Raw genomic sequence first — 8,191 nt, forward strand, 5'->3', positions numbered from 1 at the left:
GCAGATTCGTGCACTTTTTACACACGGAATCGGATTTCCACCTAATTCTCGGTTGAATTTTTAAAAGGCCGCAAGAGCAAGTCTCAGTTTCTCTTTGTTCACTTTCTCTTCTATTAGCGGTTTTCACGCTTATCACTCAACTCTTTGTATGAAATGATACCCGATGATTAATGTCGTTTTCGCTTGATGATTAATGTCGTTTTCGCTTGGTGGCAATCCTAACCCAGTTTCCATCCTAAGTACTATCAAACTGTTTGTATGAAGCGAGTTTCGAACGCCATTGAACTGAAAATCGAACTCGAAACTGACTCCAACCTTTTAATTTGATATAGTTTTTTTTATTTTTTCGTGGTTACTTGAAGTCAAAAACTGCGTTTTCGACGAAAAAAAACCCGCATACTTTCGAGAAAAACGCGTTTAAAGTTTTTTGTCTATAAAATCGAAGGTAGCAATTCATTTTTCTAGGGGACACGTAGGGTCTAACGCTTTCGAAAAATCATACTTTTTCTTTGTATTTAGTTTTAATAAAACATTTCAAGAATGTTTTGTCAAATTTTCAAATCAATCTAAGCAAAACTTTCAAGCCTGTGCGTCGAGTTCTTGAGGTGAGAAAAGATAATTGCCCATAACTTCCAGAGTTTTGTTCCGATAGGGTTGACAATTTGACAAAATATTCTTGCAATGTTTTACTATTAGAAAATACAAAGGAAAAATAAAAAAAGTGTTAGATCCTATCCGCCCCTCAAATAATAAAAAATGTGACGGCAGTGAGCTCTACCGCACGAAAGGCTTCGTAGATTGCCTACGATTAGGCGTAAACGCGAATAACATACGTGTGACACAAAAAGCTTCGAATGATGATCGGAAAAGATTTTCAAATTTTACATCCTCCGCCTAAGATACGAACATAATTCTACATAGGAAGTCTGATGGGAAACCACTGATCAAATGGATTCTGAAACTCTACATGCTAAAGTGCGTATAAAAGCCCTAAAGCAGCAACTCATTCGTTGCTTGAAACTAGTCATTATCATTAACCGATGTGGCAGCTACTGTATCCTTACCGACGAGTTTGGCCCCCAGTATGGTTTCCGTAAACCGTATGTCGCAGTATCTACTCTGGCTTGACGAAGACTCAACTCAGTGTTTGTTCGATTCGTTCTTCACATGATTTGCACGATAATTATGCGAATTTACGAGTAGATTTTTTCTTTTGGCCAACTTCTCCAATCTTCGGAAACGACGAACAAAGTTAACAGCAAACGCACTTGACATGCACGCAAGCAGACTCTGTCAGCTTGGAGCGAAATCAATCTTCAGTTCAGCAACGCCATCGCACGGCGTCACATTCAACGTATCATGTCAATTGTATAGGTATGCAGTGCTGCTATTTAAGCGCGCACGAATTTGACATTTCTCTCACCTACTTTTATGTACGGGATTCAATGCGGACTCGCCTGAGGGCGTCAGGCTCGCAAAAAAGGATGTTGCCAATGATTTGTTCGGGAAATGTGGAAGCTGGATATCTTGTTAAAATAATGTCTTTGATGCAAGGCAAATGTGATGTTTACATCAACAAAACCCCATAATTAGGCTTAGAGCCGTCGTCTCACTTGTTCTGAGCCTACTGTCATGATCGCTGGACCAGAAAAATCGACTCGATTACTTTTTATGGTTTTTAGCAGCCATTTCTACCGATTTGGCTGGTATAAGAAAGGAAATTTGAGGCACACCCACTTTCTTGCTTCTTAAAAGTACACAATATGTTCCGTGTGAACTTTCTCGTTGCTTAAGAAAACACGTAGTTATTTTTGACAACTGGGAAGTATACAATAAGTTACACGTGAGCTTTCTTGCTGCTTAAGAGTACGCTTGGAACTTTAGGCAACTTGAAAGTACAGAACAAGTTCCGCATGAACTTTTTCGTTACATAGAAGCTGAACAATGCATTCTAGAAACGCGTCGCGCGAATTTCCATGTGTTTCGGAGGAGGTTCGATGGTTATTTTCCGAAACTAAAAAAATCTAATTGCAGATCTTTACAAAAAAATAAATTATGTGTAATTATTTTTTACTTTCTGTAGAAGAAAATACCCCAACAAAAAGTTTCAATACTTTGTCATATGAAGTAAATTCTCTGTATTGTATTATAATTGTTATACCACTTATAAATGATATAAAAAGAACTATTACACCACTTCATATCATTTTATATTCAGTGCAAAATAAATTCAATTTACATTTTATCTGTTAAACGTTGAAATCTGAAAAAGTTTCAGTTAATGTTAAAAACTCGACTGTCAATTTTCAACTAAAAGTTAAAATAATTCACGAGATGGTCCACGGCTTTAGAATGCTGCTCATGAACTTCGTAAGCTGCTTAAGCAAAATTCCAACAAAACAAAGTCGTTTTATTCGAACTTATGGTTAGTTGGGTATCTTCTGTTTTCAACATTAAATATTCAACGAAGGCTGACTATTTATTATTCTATGTAATAATGCATTCTATTTTAGTGCAATGATTTGATAATTATAATTGAATTAGTGACTACTTTTGCTGCTGTTCTTTGTTCAGTGATTGTATACTCAAATGAATCATACCAAACTAACGGTTTTACTGAGTCATCATATCGTGTTTGATCAGAATAAAGAGATCATCTCCAGAAACGTGAAGCGTCATGCGATCATCGTGGCCTAGTGAAATGGATATAGAAATTGAAACAAACGTTTGCACCCGACACGTGCCATCGCGGTTGATTGCAAAACAAAACTGTTAGCTTTCCGTTTAATCGCATCCAGCACTTCTTCCGTGTTGTTTAAGCAGAATGAGAGTGGAAGTTATTTTCAGGGTACTAAAGCAAAAAAAGGACAGTTAGTTCGATTGATTTGATGTTGTATAAAGAAATATATACCGCGATTGCAGTAGAATAAGTTAGTTGATTCTAAGATCTCAGTCCGCAAAGTTTGAAAGTAAATGGTATTTTTACTTTCGTAAGCAGTTTTTATAAGTAAAAGGGGAATCAAAGATGTGTTAAACAAAATGTAGTGAAAAGATAGGGTAATAGATGTACAAAACTTTTTTTTGAGTTTCAAATAAAAGTACATTTAACATGCAATCAAACTAGGTTGTCCACGCTGTTTGCGACTCCCAGAGGTAACAAAGAGAACATGATTCCATTCCTCTTTCTGAGCCAAATGACAGGGGAAACAGAAATATTGAGTTAATACAAATTGCGATATATGCACACATACATACCACCAATTTGATATTAGCATATTTCATTTCTTCCAAAGATCAGTGGGCAATATCCGTTCTGTCATAATCATCAATGTGCTGAGGACTATGAGCAGTTTTCTGGTTCTAAGATGAGAAATATATTGAGTATTTCATTAATCGTAGTTCTGTGTTGAAAGTGATGAAGTTAGAGTAAGAAAGAAGTAAGGCATTGTGGAAAGGTAAACTACAAAGTATTGTACAATCGACTACATTGCTATCTGTTGCAAGAATTACATGTATTCCGCATGGAGATACTAGATGTTATTGTATGAAATGGTCCATGTGAACCGTATTATTCCAGAAACACACATCTCACACTTTCAGTTAGAAGGTGACATCTGTGTCATAGTTGGAGAAATTCAAACCTTCCTAGATCTCAGAGTGTATTTACACCTGTCCGAAGCAGTTTCACCGTCATTGCAATGTGTCATAATCGCATAGATAATACAAATAAAAAATCTTATGGTTTTATCTTTTCTAGATATAAAGGATATAGTAATTAAAAACTCAAAAGTAAAAAAGAAAAAAAAACTCACTTCCATTTCTTAGGGATAGTTAAACTATTTTTATTGAATTCAATTCAAGAGTTGTATGGTTCCGTCGGTTGTTATGGAATTTCAAACAGATCCGGAAAAAATACCAAAATGTGCGCGGAATAAGAACTGAAATCGATACCTTATATCTAGCAGTTTCGAACGCTAAATATGATCGACCTTACAGAAACATAGTTGAATGGCCATATTTTCTCCGTTCAGCTCTTCGGACAGCAGTATAATGATTTGAGGACGGATTGTTTCCCTGTAAACAGCTACAAAATATCTAACTCTCTTGACTCTTACCCAGCTGATTACGTTGAGATATATGATCTACTTTCGATTCTTGATTGGCATTTCATTGAAACGACTACCAATATCAATGACGCAGTTGAATATTTTTCCGAGGCTGTAGGAAATGTTGTTTCCCATGTTGTTCCTGCTAGCCGTCCTCCTCAGAAACCGCCATGGTCTAAAACATGTTTACGCGCACTGAAGCGAGTACGATCTATAACTCTCCGAAAGCATTGCTGTTCTCGATCACAGTATTTCAAGCATCAACTAAGCATAGCTAGTAGCTCGTCGATATCGTCGTTACAATATGTTTATATATCGTCGTTACATACGACGCACTGGAATGACTCAGATGACTGCCGCTTCGACTCTGGAGTGTAGTGATGTATCCATGTTTCGTCCATGGTCACGTAACGACGCAAGAAATCTTTTTTTGTTGCGAGTAAATAGCGATAAACTGCTTTCTGAATCATCGACTCGTTGATGTTTTTGTTCCATCGAAAGCAATCGCGGCACCCACTTGGAAAAAACCTTTTTTATGCTCAATTTTTCATGAAGGATAGTAAATACACTTCCATATGATATCTGTGTCATCTCAGCAATCTCACGAAGCTTCACTTTACGATCTTTCATTATAATTTTTGTCACTTCACTCACATTTTCCGATGTAACGGCTTCCACAGGTCTACCCGAGCGTTCCGCGTCATTTGTGTCGGTACGAACACGTTTAAACTCGGTGAACCACCGACAAATCGTTGCTTTTGATGGACAAGAGTCCGGATAACATTTTTCAATCCATTGTTCCGCTTGCACGGTGTTTTTACCCATTAAACAACAATATTTTATCAAAACTCAAAACTCGGTTTTGTTTCCATTTTTTAAACAAACTACAAAACGACTTTACTCCAACCTCGATAACTCAGCTGTTTCTGGTCTGATCGACTTGAAATTTTGACCCGTTTCAAGCAAAGGTTAGTACTCTAGAAAGACGTGGTTACTGGTTTACTACGAGCGCCATCTCTGCTTTAGTCTCGGGACTTATTGATCCATGTGTTAACATGAGAAGAAAGTAGGATCTCACAGCCTAGCTCAAGATCACGATCAATTTAACATTCCAATCGCTTAACATTCGCTCACGACGGCCTAGATAGAATTATAGGATATCTCTGGACAACTCCGCTCCTTGAACGTAGACGTATGTGCTCTGGAATCCGTTTTTCGCTCGGCACTACTCGTAGTTGCTGCGCTTTGCCTAAAGACGTGAGCGACTGGCTCTCGATCGATACGAACGGAAGCATTGCGCTCCTCTGTACGATTAGTTCGAATTTTAATATACTTCCCGGTATGACAGTTATTTATTGCAGAACGAGTACTATCGCTATCCGTCACAACACTGCCATAACGACCGCTACACGCTTGGTAGGTGCAATCGATCGGCATGATCCACAATATTAAAGTTGTCAAAACAATTTGCCTTATTATTGTTCTCTTTATACTTACTATAAAACTCGTTTATTTAAACTCGGTTTCATTAATCTGGACTTTCACTAAAGTGATAACTACCTTACAGTTCTTTGTGTTTTTCTTAATAATTTTTATTTTATTGTGTGACTATAGCAAAAATTTTTCGGCATACGGATTTTCCCAACTCTCCTCGGTAAACGAATGGGACCTACTATTGCTTTCATACCGAAGTATATGATCTATAATATAGAAAAAGAGAGTTATACTCCGTACCAAAATGGTGATTCAAAGCTAATACCCACGAATGGCACCGTGTTAATGCGACCGAGTTTTCTACCACCCAACCCCCTTCCGATTCACAGAAATCACATATTGTTTTCCTTCTGAGAATTTTGTTTAATATATTGCAATGAAACAACATACGTAACTATAGGGAACTGTTATTTAAAATCAACATTTTTCGTATTTTGTTGCCAGTTTCAATATTTTTTCAAGCAATTCCGTTTTGACATTACATTAGCTATACACACTTTTTCCACTATTATATATATATATATATATATATATATATATATATATATATATATATATATATATATATATATATATATATATATATATATATATATATATATATATATATATATATATATATATATATATATATATATATGTGTGTGTGTTTGTGTGTGTGTGTGTGTATGTGTGTAATATATGTTGTTCGTTTCATGGAAATTGAAAGTTTCCTTCTAATATAGGTCAGCTCACTTACTTTAATCGACGACACGACCAGGCACTCCGAAGAAAAAACAGCATTAAAGCTGTTCGTTAACGATTCATCGCCAGTTACCACAAATCTAGCGACCCCTTGTAAATGATAAAAATAATCTTCTCGAGCAACACTGTTTAAGTTGCTATGGACCTAAGACAAGACCTGACAACTGGCTTCTTATTCTTCCTTCCGAATCATCCTTCTCGTCATTTTCGCCCTGTGGAATAAATACCAACGTATCGGCTACAGTGTAGCCATATCTACAGATTTTTCAATAACTATGCTAAGAAAAAATATATTATATTTAAATTTTTAGACTTTAGGTTTTTGATTTGAAATAAACATGAAAAATGTTTTGGTGAATGCATTTCTTTATTATATTAATGCTTAAAAACAATTAATTGAGCTTTGATGATAAAACACGAAATATATCATGTTGAACGCAAAATCGAATCCATTGTTGACGTATTACCGGATCTTTTGGAAACCGGAAAAAGTCAGGTTTGGATAGAAATGCTTAATGCGACCACAGTGTGGAACACAACAGTTGATTCTTCTCGTAAAACTAAACACACTTTCGAGTTTACATTAATTTAACAAATCTTTTTTGGTTACACTTTAATTCACTAAAAAGAAAAACGGCTTGATGCTGATTTTAATTACACAGTGCTGCCATTATAAACATTTATTAACAATGAGATTGAAAACAAGTGAAAAAAATTTTCATTTTCATTGGTGAGCTAAAATTATACATTTTAATAAATTTGTTTTCTGATTTTCTTTATACTTGGCATCATTGCTCGCGCACCCTGCAAAAGTTTTTTCTTTTCACAATGTGCAGGTAGCAACATCAAAATCAGCCAATCAGAAACTGGTCCATTTTGGAACAAAAGCAGCCCCCCCAGATGTCAGGTCTTGTCTTAGCTATGGACTAGTTACCAAGGAACCCCAAAACAAATAAACATGTTTTGAAAGCGTTGGAATAGTTCTATTAGTGTTAAAATTTGTCCAAATTAGGCAGAAATGCATTTAAATGAACTCGATTTTCGGAATTTAATCGAAACTATGGATGAAACCAACGAACGAGGACAATGATCTGCTTCCAGCGATTCATCCGTACACTTCAACTGCTAGCTTTCTGGGCAGTAGGATTCGGTGTAATATGCCGGTGTCAAAATTGTTTTGTGTCGATTGATTGCGCAGCAGTGGAAACAGTATTTCACCTTGTTGGCCACTATTCGAGGATTACTAGTGGAAGAAATCATTTTACCGTACGTTATGCAGGTACCGCAGAGCACTAGAATCGCTCAGCTCGTTGTCGGTCATTTCCATGTCTTCCTCGTTGGTTTGCGCTGAGCTGTTATCACACAACGGTTTCAAGTCAGCAGTGAGTGCATCCCAATGTCCCTAAGACCTGAATTTTGAACTTGGCTTTATAAAAGACATAACTCATACTCTTCAATTTTTACATTGCGCTCGAGGCAGGTAAATCCATTGAAATGTTCCGTAATATAATAACCGATCTGAAATTTATTTTGTTTACATTCATCTTGCCTTCGATACGCAGTAACCAAGGTTATGGTGACTGTTATTCAAAATCAATAAATATATCAACTTGTGCTGTGCGTTTTCGATTTGACATTTCCAGTTACTGAGGGGTAGTTAAATTTACGATACAGTTTTGATAGACGAGTGGCAGGTCGTGTCGTCGCTTTAATGGTGTACATCCCGTTTTCGGAACATGACCGAACGAATTGTAGTTTTCCATGATTCTCTCCTTTTCTCTTTTCCATGATTCTCTCCTTTTTCTTTATTTTTCTTGCTACATGTCCAGTCTGAACACAAAAAATTT

This window comes from Malaya genurostris, chromosome 3 (genome assembly GCF_030247185.1).
Source record: "Malaya genurostris strain Urasoe2022 chromosome 3, Malgen_1.1, whole genome shotgun sequence".
Lineage (NCBI taxonomy): Eukaryota > Metazoa > Arthropoda > Insecta > Diptera > Culicidae > Malaya > Malaya genurostris.